General features: G+C 43.1%; 1 protein-coding gene across 8 annotated transcripts in view; it reads left to right on the top strand.

The window, feature by feature from the left end:
• The window catches only part of TIMD4 (T cell immunoglobulin and mucin domain containing 4), a 122638-nt gene that overhangs the window by 16119 nt on the left and 94117 nt on the right, over window positions 1-12402 (top strand). For 3 of the 8 annotated variants that reach the window (XM_078365775.1, XM_078365777.1, XM_078365774.1), the window contains 3 exons: window positions 1269-1340; window positions 7620-7673; window positions 11475-11589. The gene's annotated coding sequence lies outside the window, so the exon portion shown is untranslated. Of the gene's footprint in view, window positions 1-1268; window positions 1341-7616; window positions 11590-12402 lie in introns of all 8 variants that reach the window. The other 5 variants (XM_078365779.1, XM_078365781.1, XM_078365778.1 and 2 more) reach the window with 5 other exon arrangements.

The raw sequence follows: 12402 nt of genomic DNA, 5'->3' as shown, positions 1-12402 counted from the left end.
ATGCGGGGACATTTATCTTTGCATACAAACCTCCCTGCTCAGTGCCTCTAGTACCGGCTTGCAGCCTAAAACATCCAGGGAACAGCTGTAGGAGCAGCAGAGTCAAGAAAGATGCCACGGACACCAAACTTAGGAAAGAGGTGAAGCTCAAGGGGCCTTTTGGACAGAACTAAATTGGGTACAGACTGGCCACATGACTCTCATGTGTTGTTCTGTTTTTTGTTCTGAAAGAGCCACATCCTCTTACAGGTTTGAGTGCTAGAGGAAAACAGTTGAGAACTGGAAAAAGAGCGATGTTGAAAAGTGAAGTTATGGAGACTGTGGTGGGGAAGGGAAAACACACCAGTGCAAGGCGGTACAGAAAATCAGCGTTGGGAATTCTCATCTAGCCACCATCACTAATTGACTCTTTATTTCTGTGGTGCTCTAAAATAAGGGACTCATGCAAAGGCTTTGTAAAGAGGCAAGTGATCCACTTTGCAAATAAAGTGCGATATCTGATGGGAAATAAAGGGGAAGGTAGCCCTGAGCTGGAGCCTTCCTAAAGGAAGCTCTACAGTGAGAAGTGAAAGCTGAGTCAGGAAACACAGGAAGTCACCCCTAAGGAATGACTAGAATGCAGGTGCGGAAGGAGCAGGGGTCAGGCTCTGCCGGGAACCTTACCTTTAGGGTTGCAGATCATTACCAAGGCTGACACTGGGCAATACCGTCAGCTTTAAGAGACTTCAGGGAATTCATGTTGTGTCTATTCTGTTGGTTACTGGATGTGTGGATAATCGAACTTGCGCAAGGCTGGGAAATCCAGAATGGGGCTGTAGTATCACTTGTATGAATAAAATAAAAGCTTAATTGGGTGTTCTAGATAAAATCCCCTGTTGTTGGCTTTGTGTGTTTAGAGGGAACCTGGGAGTATAGAAAGTGTGAAATAATCTTATGTATTGGTAAGACTATCTAGAACATTATGTAGATCACATTTCTTTGTGTTGATGAAATAGCTAGGGCAATAATGAAATAAATAAATCAACGAAATAAGCAGGGCAATGCCTGCAATGCCTGAAGGCCATCTTAGAATTTATTTCTAAGAGGAGCTGAAAGGTTCGGAAGTGGGTGGGTGGGAGCCCTGCACGCCCGCTGTAGAAGGCTGGGGAAAGGCCCCGTAGAAAGTTGATGGTAATTCCTGATTCTAGTTTTGTTCTTTATTTTTCTTGGCATGCAAATTTTCCTCCACAAATGGAAAAATTCTTCCATTCTTTTCATTCCTCTGCCAGCAGAAACTACGACACCGGAGGAAGTGACAAGGACACAACCCACCAGCTCTCCGTTGTACCCTTACACAACAGGTAACCGCGTTCTCTTTCCTGAACACCTGGGATCATTCAAACCTTGATAATCATTGGCTCTGTTGAGGGCACATGCTCTGGAATATGACAGATCCGACTTGAGTGCCAACACCAGCCTCTCAGATCTGTCATGTGACTTGTACAAATATTTACCGTTTCCGAATGTTTTGTTGTGTGTGTGTGTGTGTGTGTGTGTGTTTTGAGACTGATTCTCCTGCCTCAGCCTCCCGAGTAGCTGGGATTACAGGCATGTGCCACCACACCTGGCTAATTTTATAGTTTTAGTAGAGAGGGGGTTTCACCATGTTGGCCAGGCTGGTCTCAAACTCCCGAGCTCAAGAAACCCACCTGCCTTGTCCTCCCGAAGTGCTGGTATTACAGGCATGAGCCTCCACAGCCCGTTGTTTTGTCATTTGTAAAAAGGATGTAATACCATGATCTTGTAGAATGCTTGTGAGAATCAAACGGGATGAAAGAGTTAGGACATAGTTACAGAGGGTAAGTGATAATTATAATAGCAGCTATTATCATTATTCTTTAGAACATCAAGAATCCAAATGCCTGATTGGCGCAGGTAGCTTATGTGATTTGGAAACATCCACATGCATATTACTTTGCTTTTAGAAATCAAGTCAACCAGCCTTGAATCTGAACGTATTATTTCGACTTGATTCCTTGGGCCAGGGCCTTAAAAGCAATTAAATCCAGTCCTCTGGTGTTTAGATCAAACACCAGACCCCATGTTTCTGATCAATCCCAGACCCTAAACAGTACCAGGAGGCTCCCACTGCCTCATCAAGTTTGTATTTACATGAGCATTCTCAGATGGTGCTGTGGTTTGAATGTTTATTTTCCTGCTATTTAGGGAAAACTCCCAAACTGGGTTTTCTCTCTGTTCTCACACCACCTCAACAACAAGCATCAACTCAGATCAAGACTTCAGTGACTGAATGTGTGGAGGAGTTTTTTCCTCATGCATCAATCAGTGGACACCGGCTGTGTATCCATTTCAATTCTCACACTATCTACCTGGAGAGAGGGTCAGATTTCACAGGAAAGATCCCATCTATCGCTCCTTTCCCAGCTATCTCTCCTTGTTCCCCTTAGTGGTAAACTCTGGGAGTGCCCTATGCTGAGCTCCTCTTTGATGCTGAGCTGGCTGTGGGTCCTTGTGTGGTATCCAAGCAAGGTCATGCAGGGTCACAGGTTGGGGGCTCAGTCCCCAAGACTGCCCCTCCCACCCCCGCCATACACACCAGGTACAAGTCCAGGTCTCTGGAACTTCTGCCCCACCAGTTTCAAGTTAGGTTTCCCGCCACCCTCTCTTTGGATTCTATTAATTTCCTGGAGTGGCTTCCAGAACTCAGAGAAACACTTATGTTTACCAGTTTACTATGAAGGATATTGCAAAGGATACAGATGATGAGATGCACAGGATGAGGTATAGGGGAAGGGATACAGAGGTTCCATGCCCTTCCTTGGGAACTCTAACTTCCAGGAACCTCCAAGTGTTTTTAGCTATCTGGAAGCTCTCCAAACCTAGTCTTCTTGGAGTTTTTTGGAGACAGAGTCTTGCTCTGTCACAAGGCTGGAGTGCAGTGGCATGATCTCGGCTCACTGGAACCTCCACTCCCAAATTCAAGTGATTTTCCTGCCTCAGCCTCCTAAGTAGCTGGGATTACAGGCATGTACCACCACGCCCAGCTAATTCTGTATTTTTAGTAGAGATAGGTTTTTACCATGTTGTCCAGGCTGTTCTTGAACTCCTGACCTCAGGTGATCCGCCCACCTCGGCCTCTCAAAACTGCTGAGATTATAGGCATGAGCTACTGCACTTGGCCCTTCTTGGGTTTTTATGGAAACTTGAAGACATCAACATTCCATCCCCCAGGGGCACAGGGAAAGATTCACTCTGGGAAGAGTCTTATGACCCATAATCAGAAAGCCAGGGGAAATTAAATCTCTGCCTTGTCAGGTGAAAGGGGAGCAGGAGAAGGTCAAAGATTCTTTCCCGAGGTCAAATATATTTATCATTATAACAAAAGACTGTAACTGGGGCTATGGGAATTATGAGCCAGGAACCATGCTCAGACATCCGTCTGTCTATATATGTACATATAATCTCATAACACCACACCCCCAAATTCATGTTGGTAGCTAATCCCCAGTGCAAATATTAAGAGCTGGGGCCTTTGGGGCATAATTAGGTCATGAGAGCCCTGCCTTCATGATGGAATCAATGCTTGTATAAAAGGCCCAAAGTACCATTTTCTGAATGGGAAAGAAAAAACAAATGAATTAGTTAGACAAAAGGAGGCCCAAGGGAGCTTGTTTGCACCTTCCCTCATATGAAAACAAATAGAAGACACCATCTATAGGGAAGAGGACCCTCACCGGATTGAGTAATGAGCCTGTGCTTTGATCTTGGACTACCCAGCCTCCAGAACTGTGAGCAATAAATTTCTGTTTAAATTACCCATTCTAAGCTATCTTATCATAGCAGCCTGAACAGACTAAAACAGATGGGTTGAGGACACCCACACCAACATCAAAGAAGCATACCCCTCGGAGATCCTGCTACTCTAATCCAAACAATCCATAGTATTGTCCCAAGTCGGTGCAGGCCTCTTAGAGGCTCCTTGAAAGTGTAGAATTGACCTATCTTTCCTTGTGATGGAGGAAGGTGATGCTGAAACCTGTCATCTTTCCCAGCCAACTCTCTTTGTTCCCCTTAGTGGAAAGCTCTTGGGAGTGCCCTATGCTGAGCTCCTCTGTGATGCTGAGCTGGTTATGTATCCTTGTGTGGCGTCTAAGCAAGGTCATGCCTTGCAGGACTCCTCGTGTGTATGACTCATTGTACTCAGGAGATGCCAATCTGTAGGCAGCTGCTTCCCAGCCCACATGGCCTACAGTTTTTGCCAATCATTCCTGGTAGCTGGTTAATTTAAAATGGACCTGCAGTGTGATTCACAGAGGGACTCATTCAATTGGGATTAGATAATGGTGACATTTGGTTTTGAAAGTGTAATCCTTAGCGCAAACTGTTTCTAGGCACAAAAGCAAAATGAAAATAGATAAAAACACAAGGTAACAGCAGTAGGAGCAGCTGCACCCCACTCTTTGAGGGTGTAAGGAGGAAGAAAATAGGAGTGGGGAATCATTCTCTGAAATACCGTGTCAGTAGAACCTGGTCAAGGTAGCGTTTTCCAGGATGGAACAGACAGTGGAGCAGCTGTATCCCCAGGACTCGTGAGGCTGCTGCCATTTTGGCGGTGGATCCAAGGCTCTTGGGCCAAGTTCTCACTGCGTCTGGGTTGGCCCTCAGTTGCCTAAAGCCTCATGGAAGCAAGGAATATTAGGTCTGGAAAGGATTTAGGCTGTCACATGGCCCACTACCCACCTTTGACAGATGTATGTGCCAGGAAATGCATATATTATCTTGTTTAATTCTTTCAAGGCAGGACACATTTAATGGGATTGCCAGATTGAGGAGGCTCTATAAATCTGCTCTGGAGACACAACTCTCCCATTTCAGCCATGAGTTACTAGTTGTGTGCCCACAGGCAAATTGTTGAACATTCCTCTCTGGATGATGGGAGTATGTATTTGGAAAGTGCATTGCATCGTATCTATCCTTCCCTCCTCCCCAGTTCTCTTCCTGTTGTATAATAATAATAGCTTAGTGCCAACCACTTTACATGCATCATCTAATTTAATTGTAACAACTTGATGGGCTGTGTACTATTAATAGGTTGTAGTTCATGTGGTTCTCTAGCTAGAGATATATAGTCTCCCTTATCTGCAGTTTTGCTTTTCTGTAGCGGTCAACTGCGGTTCTAAAATACTAAGATATTTTGAGAGAGACTAAATTCCCATAGCTTTTATTACAGTTTATTTTTATAATTGTTCTATTATATGATTTACTGTTGTTAATCTCTTTCTGTGCCTAATTTATAAATTAAGCTTTATCATAGGTATGTATATATAGGAAAAACATGGTCTGTAGAGGGTTTGGTATTATCCTTGGTTTCATGTGTCTACTGAGGATCTTGGAACAACTGTATACACACACACACACACACACACACACACACACACCCCTTTATATACCCCTACATACATATATACCTCTGTGTATGAAAAGGACCTTGAGTATCAAAGTTACATTGCTAACAGACATTGTCAGCATTGAACTCAAATTTTATCTGACTCCAGGCCATGCTATTTTTCTGCATCACCCCATTCTCTTCCTGAAACTGTTACTTAAGGTCTTAATACCTGTCACAAACAGAGCTGAGATTCTTTATATTACATAAACCTACATATTGCTTTTGGCTTTCTTTTTCTATTATTATTATTTTTAAATAGTCTCACTCTGTTGCCCAGGCTGGAGTGCAGTGGCATGATCTTGGCTCACTGCAATCTCCACCTCCTGGGTTCAAGCAATTCTTGTGTCTGTCTCCCTGGTACTGGAATTACAGACGTGTACTATCATACCTGGATAATTTTTTATATTTTTAGTAGAGACGGGGTTTCACCATGTTGGCCAGGCTGCTCTTGAAATCCTGACCTCAAGTGATCTGCCTGCATCAGCTTCGCTAAGCACTGGCATTACAGGCATGAGCCACTGTATCCAACCTTGCCTTTGGCTTTCTGGGAAGCCTCAGAAGCAGTAAAATGTAAACACAGTAATATAAATTTTGGGGAGATATTAGTCCAAGTTTATTCATGTTGAACCTATAGCATTGTCATCAGCTAGAGAACTTCATAGACTTAAGTATTTCCATTTGACGGAAGTGCAATGTGTGTGTAGGTTATCAGCAGAGTCTCTTGTCACTTAATTAGAAATCATCATCCAACCATTTCCTGTGTGTTTCTTCATCTGTAAAAATGAGATTAAGGAATTGGTTGTTACACTGTAAAGTGCTCACTATGTGGTAGATGCTCAGTAAGAAGACAGTTCTGTGTTTCACCTATAGTTGTCTAGGAAAGCCAACAGAATATACTCTTATTTTTTGGGGGGACAAGGTCTCACTCTGTTGCCCAGCCTGGAGTGTAGTGGTGCTATCTCAGCTCACTGAAACCTTTGCCTCTGAGGTTCAATCGATTCTCCTACCTCAGCCTCCTGAGTAGCTGGGTCTACAGGCATGTTCCAGCATGCCCAGCTAATTTTTTGTACTTTTTGGTAGAGATGGGGTTTTACCATGTTGGCCAGGCTGGTCTTGAACTCCTGACTTCAAGTGATCTGCCTGCCTTGGACTCCAAAGTTCTGGGATTATAGGCATGAGCCACCATGCCTGGCTGAGAATATACTGCCTACCACAAAATAGATATTTTAAAACACATTGAAATTTTGAAATGTTCAACTCTAAGAGAAATGTATCTTATATATTATATAAGATCTTAATCTTTATATGGTATAATAGACATTGATCTGGTGGTTGATATATTTTCTAAAGTACTTCTAGATCAAAGTGTAAGCACACTGGCGACAACACAGGAGTTATATGCCACCTGTTTTCCATATTATAGTATGTTTTACTCATTCTGAACATAAAACCAATGTGATGTCCATTCTAAAGAGGATGGTTCTGGTTTTTGGATGTAATGCCTCTGGACATTCATATACAGCTTTTCAGATAGCATAAAACTATTGATTGCCTTTAAATGGCATTCTTAACTTGACTCCATGAATGGGCTTTTGTGGTTACCCTAAAATAGTACATAAAACTTTGTGTGTACATGCATTATTTTTATTTTTATTTTTTTTGAGACGGAGTTTCGCTCTTGTTACCCAGGCTGGAGTGCAATGGCGCGATCTCGGCTCACTGCAACTTCCGCCTCCTGGGTTCAGGCAATTCTCCCGCCTCAGCCTCCCGAGTAGCTGGGACTACAGGCACGCGCCACAATGCCTAGCTAATTTTTTGTATTTTTAGTAGAGACGGGGTTTCACCATGTTAACCAGGATGGTCTCGATCTCTCGACCTCGTGATCCACCCGCCTCGGCCTCCCAAAGTGCTGGGAGCATTATTTTCTTAATAAAGAAAAAAGAAGGAGTTCATTTTCAAAGAACCTGTGATAAAAAGTTAAGAAACACACTTTACAGGAGGAATTAATACAACATTAATAACTTGGTATGACTCCTGCAATGCCTGCAGCGTTTGATCATATTATCATTCAACTTTTCATCACCAGAAGGCAACGTGAGTATATTTAGTGTCTGCAGTGAAAATTCAATATTTTTTGTAATTCTAATTAAATTTCCTTCTTGTTAAGCAGATGGGAATGACACCGTGACAGTCTTCAGATGGCCTTTGGAATAACAATCAAACTGTAAGCATATTCCTCCCTATTTGATTAGCCAGATTCACTTGAATATCTCCCTGGAAGCAAGTTACATTTAAAGCCTATTTCTGTAAGGCTAGCCTGCAGATTTTTTTTTTTAATTCTTAAAAAAAATGAAGAAAATAATTTGACTCTCAAATAGAATGCTTTAATTTGAAAAGTTTATTTCGGTGATCTCGTTTGTTAGGGATACCCAAAGAGCAATATGTTACTGAGTAGTACACTTAGATACACAGTACATAGACTTTCTGCTGGGTGAAAATTGGGGAAAAAAAGAATGAGCTAATTTAAGGAGAGCAAGTTAAGATAACACACCAAGGAGGAATTCAATTATCATTAGGAAAACAGCATGCTTTGACAGGTGGAATAGAGGCCATCCCAAACAAAAGTATAATGTAAGTGAAACTAACATAATATGTTTATTCCCTAATATATTTCCCCCACCTAATGACTATTTTATGCAGAAATTTTTAAGACTACTGTTGATTTTTTCCTATACATAAACCTCTCCATGGGATGACTTTTTTTTTTTGAGTCATTGTCTCACTTTGTCACCCAGGCTGGAGTGTAGTGGCGTGATCCCAGCTCACTGCAACCTCCTCCTATTGGGTTCAAGTGATTCTCCTGTCTCAGCCTTCTGAGTAGCTGCAATTACAGGTGCACACCACCATATCTGGCTAATTTTTGATTTTTAGTAGAAATGGGGTTTCACCATGTTGACCAGGCTGGTCTTGAACTCCTGACCTTGGTTGATCTGCCCATCTCAGCCTCTCAAAGTACTGGGATTACAGGCGCGAGTCACCATGCCTGGCCCAGGATGACTTTTTAAGATAAGTAAGTCCTAGATAATAACTTTGATTCTGTAAAATGTTCCCATACCTTTTTTCTCAGTGAACTTGGGAAAAAGTCTAAGGGACCTAGTCTTATGATGCTCATCAAAGTCTTCTACTTCCATGTAAATTAGATACATTTATTAATAAGACCTTTTCTTTTGGCTCCTGTAAGAAACAACTGCCTTTTAGTATCTGCAAGTAACTTTGTGAAGCAACAAACAAAAAAAGTCTGAGGTTATGAGAATAATCCTTCTGTTTTTCTTTTTTAAATTTATTTTTATTTTTTGAGACAGAGTTTCACTCCCATTGCCCAGGCTGGAGTGCAGTGGCACGATCACAGTTCACTGCAGCCTCATCCTCCCAGGCTCAAGTGATCTTCCCACTCCAAACCTCCTAAGTAGCTGGGACCAGAGGCACATGTCACCATGCCTGGCTAATTTTATTTTTTTCTGGAGACAGGGTCTCACCAAACTGGTCTCAAACTCCTGGACTCAGGCTATCCTCCTGCCTTAGCCTTCCAAAGCTCTGGAAATATGGGTGTGAGCCACTGTCCCTGACCTGGTTATGGTTTTTTTCGTTTTCTTTTTTACGCTTAGCTGCACATTCTAAAACGAGCATGCAGTATTTGTGTAATGTAATCAACAAACGAAAGCAAAGCCTGTCTCCTGAAATCCCATTCTCCATCTACCCACATTACACTTCCCTCCCACCCCATAGGTAAGGTAGTAACATAGTAAAAACATAGTTGTGCACTCCCAGACACTGGCTATGCCAGTTTTTTTTTTTTTTTGAGACGAAGTTTCGCTCTTGTTACCCAGACTGGAGTGCATGGCGCGATCTCGGCTCACTGCAGCCTCCGCCTCCTGGGTTCAAGCAATTCTTCTGCCTCAGCCTCCCGAGTAGCTGGGACTACAGGCGCGCACCACCATGCCCAGCTAATTTTTGTATTTTTAGTAGAGACGGGGTTTCATCTTGTTGACCAGGATGTTCTTGATCTCTTGACCTTCTGATCCACCTGCCTCGGCCTCCCACAGTGCTGGGATTATAGGCGTGAGCCACCATGCCCGGCCTAGTTTTTTTTTTTTTTTTTGTGATGAAGTCTTGATCTGTTGCCAGGTTGGAGTGCAGTGGTGTGATCTCAGCTCACTGCAATCTCTGCCTTTGGGTTCAAGCGATTCCACAGCCTCAGCCTCCTGAGTAGCTGGGACTACAGGCACGCACCACCACACCTGGCTAATTTTTCGTATTTTAGTAGAGACAGGGTTTCACCATGTTGGCCAGGATTGTCTTGATCTCCTGACCTTGTGATCCGCCTGCCTTGGTCTCCCAAAGTGGTGGGATTACAGGCGTGAGCCACCATGCTTAGCCTGGCTATGCCACTTCTAAGCAAGCATGGCTCAATTGCTGTTACTCCACTCGTATTCTTAGTGTTTATCAGGAAGGACCTAAAAGTACCCTTGCAAAGACCCTATTGAATATGTTATTGCTAGACATAGAAATAGGTTCAGAGAGGGTAAACAGTTTGTCCATGGTCACATAGTGACTAAGTAGAAGACCTGGGATTCTGACTCCAGAGATGAAACTTTTACAGATGAGAAGACTTGACCTTCATTCAGATTCTCCCTTTTCCTTCTATTAAAATACCTACCCAGTGAGATTGCTTTAGGATTACAACTAAGCCTTGAAAGGGGGACTAGCATGACGCCTGGCACATTTCAGGCTTATTCCAGGAGGTGATGATCTCTTGTGATAAGCACCAGAAGACAAACAATTCTGTATTTCTGCATGATTGCATAGAATTGTTAATCATGGACATATCTGTGTGCTGCTACTCTCTAATCTGTTTACATAGAGACAGAATAGTCAATTACAGGTAAAAAGACAAGTAAGGATTGTCATCAAGGACGAAATTCAAAAACTGAGCACATTAAGATAACATCAAGTCAATTTATATGAACACATTTTTTTCCTTTTTCTGAGATAAAGTTTCACTCTCTCCTAGGCTGGAGTGCAGTGGTGCAATTTTGGCTCACTGCAACCTCCAACTCCTGGGTTCAAGCAGTTTTTCCTGCCTCAGCCTCCTGAGTAGCTGGGATTATAGGTGCGCACCACCACACTTAGCTATTACGTTTTTAGTGGAGACAGGGTTTCACCATGTTGCCCAGGCTGGTCTCATACTCCTGACCTCAGTTGATCTGCCTGCTTGGGCTCCCAAAGTGCTGGGATTTACAGGCATGAGCCACCACACCTGACCTTTTTCTTTTCTTTCTTTCTTTCTTTCTTTTTTTTTTTTTTTGAGACGGAGTTTCGCTCTTGTTACCCAGGCTGGAGTGCAATGGTGCGATCTCGGCTCACCACAACCTCCGCCTCCTGGGTTCAGGCAATTCTCCTGCCTCAGCCTCCCGAGTAGCTGCGATTACAGGCACGCACCACCATGCCCAGCTAATTTTTTGTATTTTTAGTAGAAACGGGGTTTCACCATGTTGACCAGGATGGTCTCGATCTCTTGACCTCGTGATCCACCCGCCTCGGCCTCCCAAAGCGCTGGGATTACAGGTGTGAGCCACCGCGCCCGGCCCTTTTTCTTTTCAAATATCACAAGAGGATGTATTTATGGAAATAGCCTATTGACTTTTAAAACAGTAAATTCAAAAATTTACATATAAACCTGTTTTAAGCATACAGTTTTAGTTTTGACAAATGTGTACACCTATGTAAATATGACCTCAAGCAAGATAGAAAACACCTTTATCATTGTAAAATATGTTTTGAATTTCAGTTTGTCTTAGATTTTCACCATATGTTTACAAACTCAGATCATTTGGTCTTACCCTTACGTTCCAGAAGTACCCAGGCACCAATACAGGTAAATGCCGCTGGTAAGTGATTCTGGGAAATGTTTTCTCTTTATAGCTTTTTAACAAGATGCTGTTTCAATCTGTTATTTTTTCCTTAGCAACTGACCCAAGTATATAGTCCACAGACGGCCACTACCACTAAGGAACTCTATGCTGGACTCTGCATTTCTGTCTTGGTACTTCTTGCTCTTTTAGGTGCCATCATTGCCAAGAGTAAGTCATTTTGAGTTTGTTCCTAAGGGACCGGAACAAGGAATGTATGGCCAATTTGCCTGGGTTCACTAGTTTCTTAAGTCACGTGATTTTGATCTCACATGACTTCCCTTTATCCCCCAACTCCTCATTTGTAAAAGGAACCTGGTAATAACATCTACCTCAAGGGGGCAGGGAAAATGAAGTTTAAATGCATTGGTATCTACAAAGCCCTGAGAATGGGAGTTGGGTGTGGGGCTCATGCCTGTAATCCTAGCTACTTGGGAGGCTGAAGGAGGCAGGAGGATTGCTTGAGCTCAAGAGTTCAAGACTAGCCTGGGCAACATGGTAGGAACCCCATCTCTTAAAAAAAAAAATTTAGGCCAGGTGCTGTGGCTCATGCCTGTAATCCCAGCACTTTGGGAGGCCAAGGCGGGCAGATCATGAGGTCAGGAGTTCAAGACCAGCCTGACCAACATGATGAAATTCCATCTCTACTAAAAAAAAAATATCAAAATTAGCTGGGCATGGTGGCATGTGCCTGTGTTCCCAGCTATTCAGGAGGCTGAGGCAGGAGAATCACTTGAACCTGAGGGGCGGAGGTTGCAGTGAGCCAAGATTACGCCACTGCGCTTCAGCCTGGGCGACAGAGTGAAACTCCGTCTCAAAAAAATTTTTTTTGTTAAAAACCAGCCAGGAGCAGTGGCTCATGCCTGGAATCCCAGCACTTCGGGAGGCTGAGACAGGAGAATTGTTTGAGCCCAGGAGTTCAAAACCAGCCTGGGCAACATAGTGAGACATTGTCTCTAAAATAAAGAAAAAGAACAAAAAGAA

This window comes from Callithrix jacchus, chromosome 2, assembly GCF_049354715.1.
Source record: "Callithrix jacchus isolate 240 chromosome 2, calJac240_pri, whole genome shotgun sequence".
Taxonomy (NCBI): Eukaryota; Metazoa; Chordata; class Mammalia; order Primates; family Cebidae; genus Callithrix; species Callithrix jacchus.
Note: the sequence above shows the minus strand (reverse complement) of the source record. Positions and strands in the feature narration are given on the sequence as shown.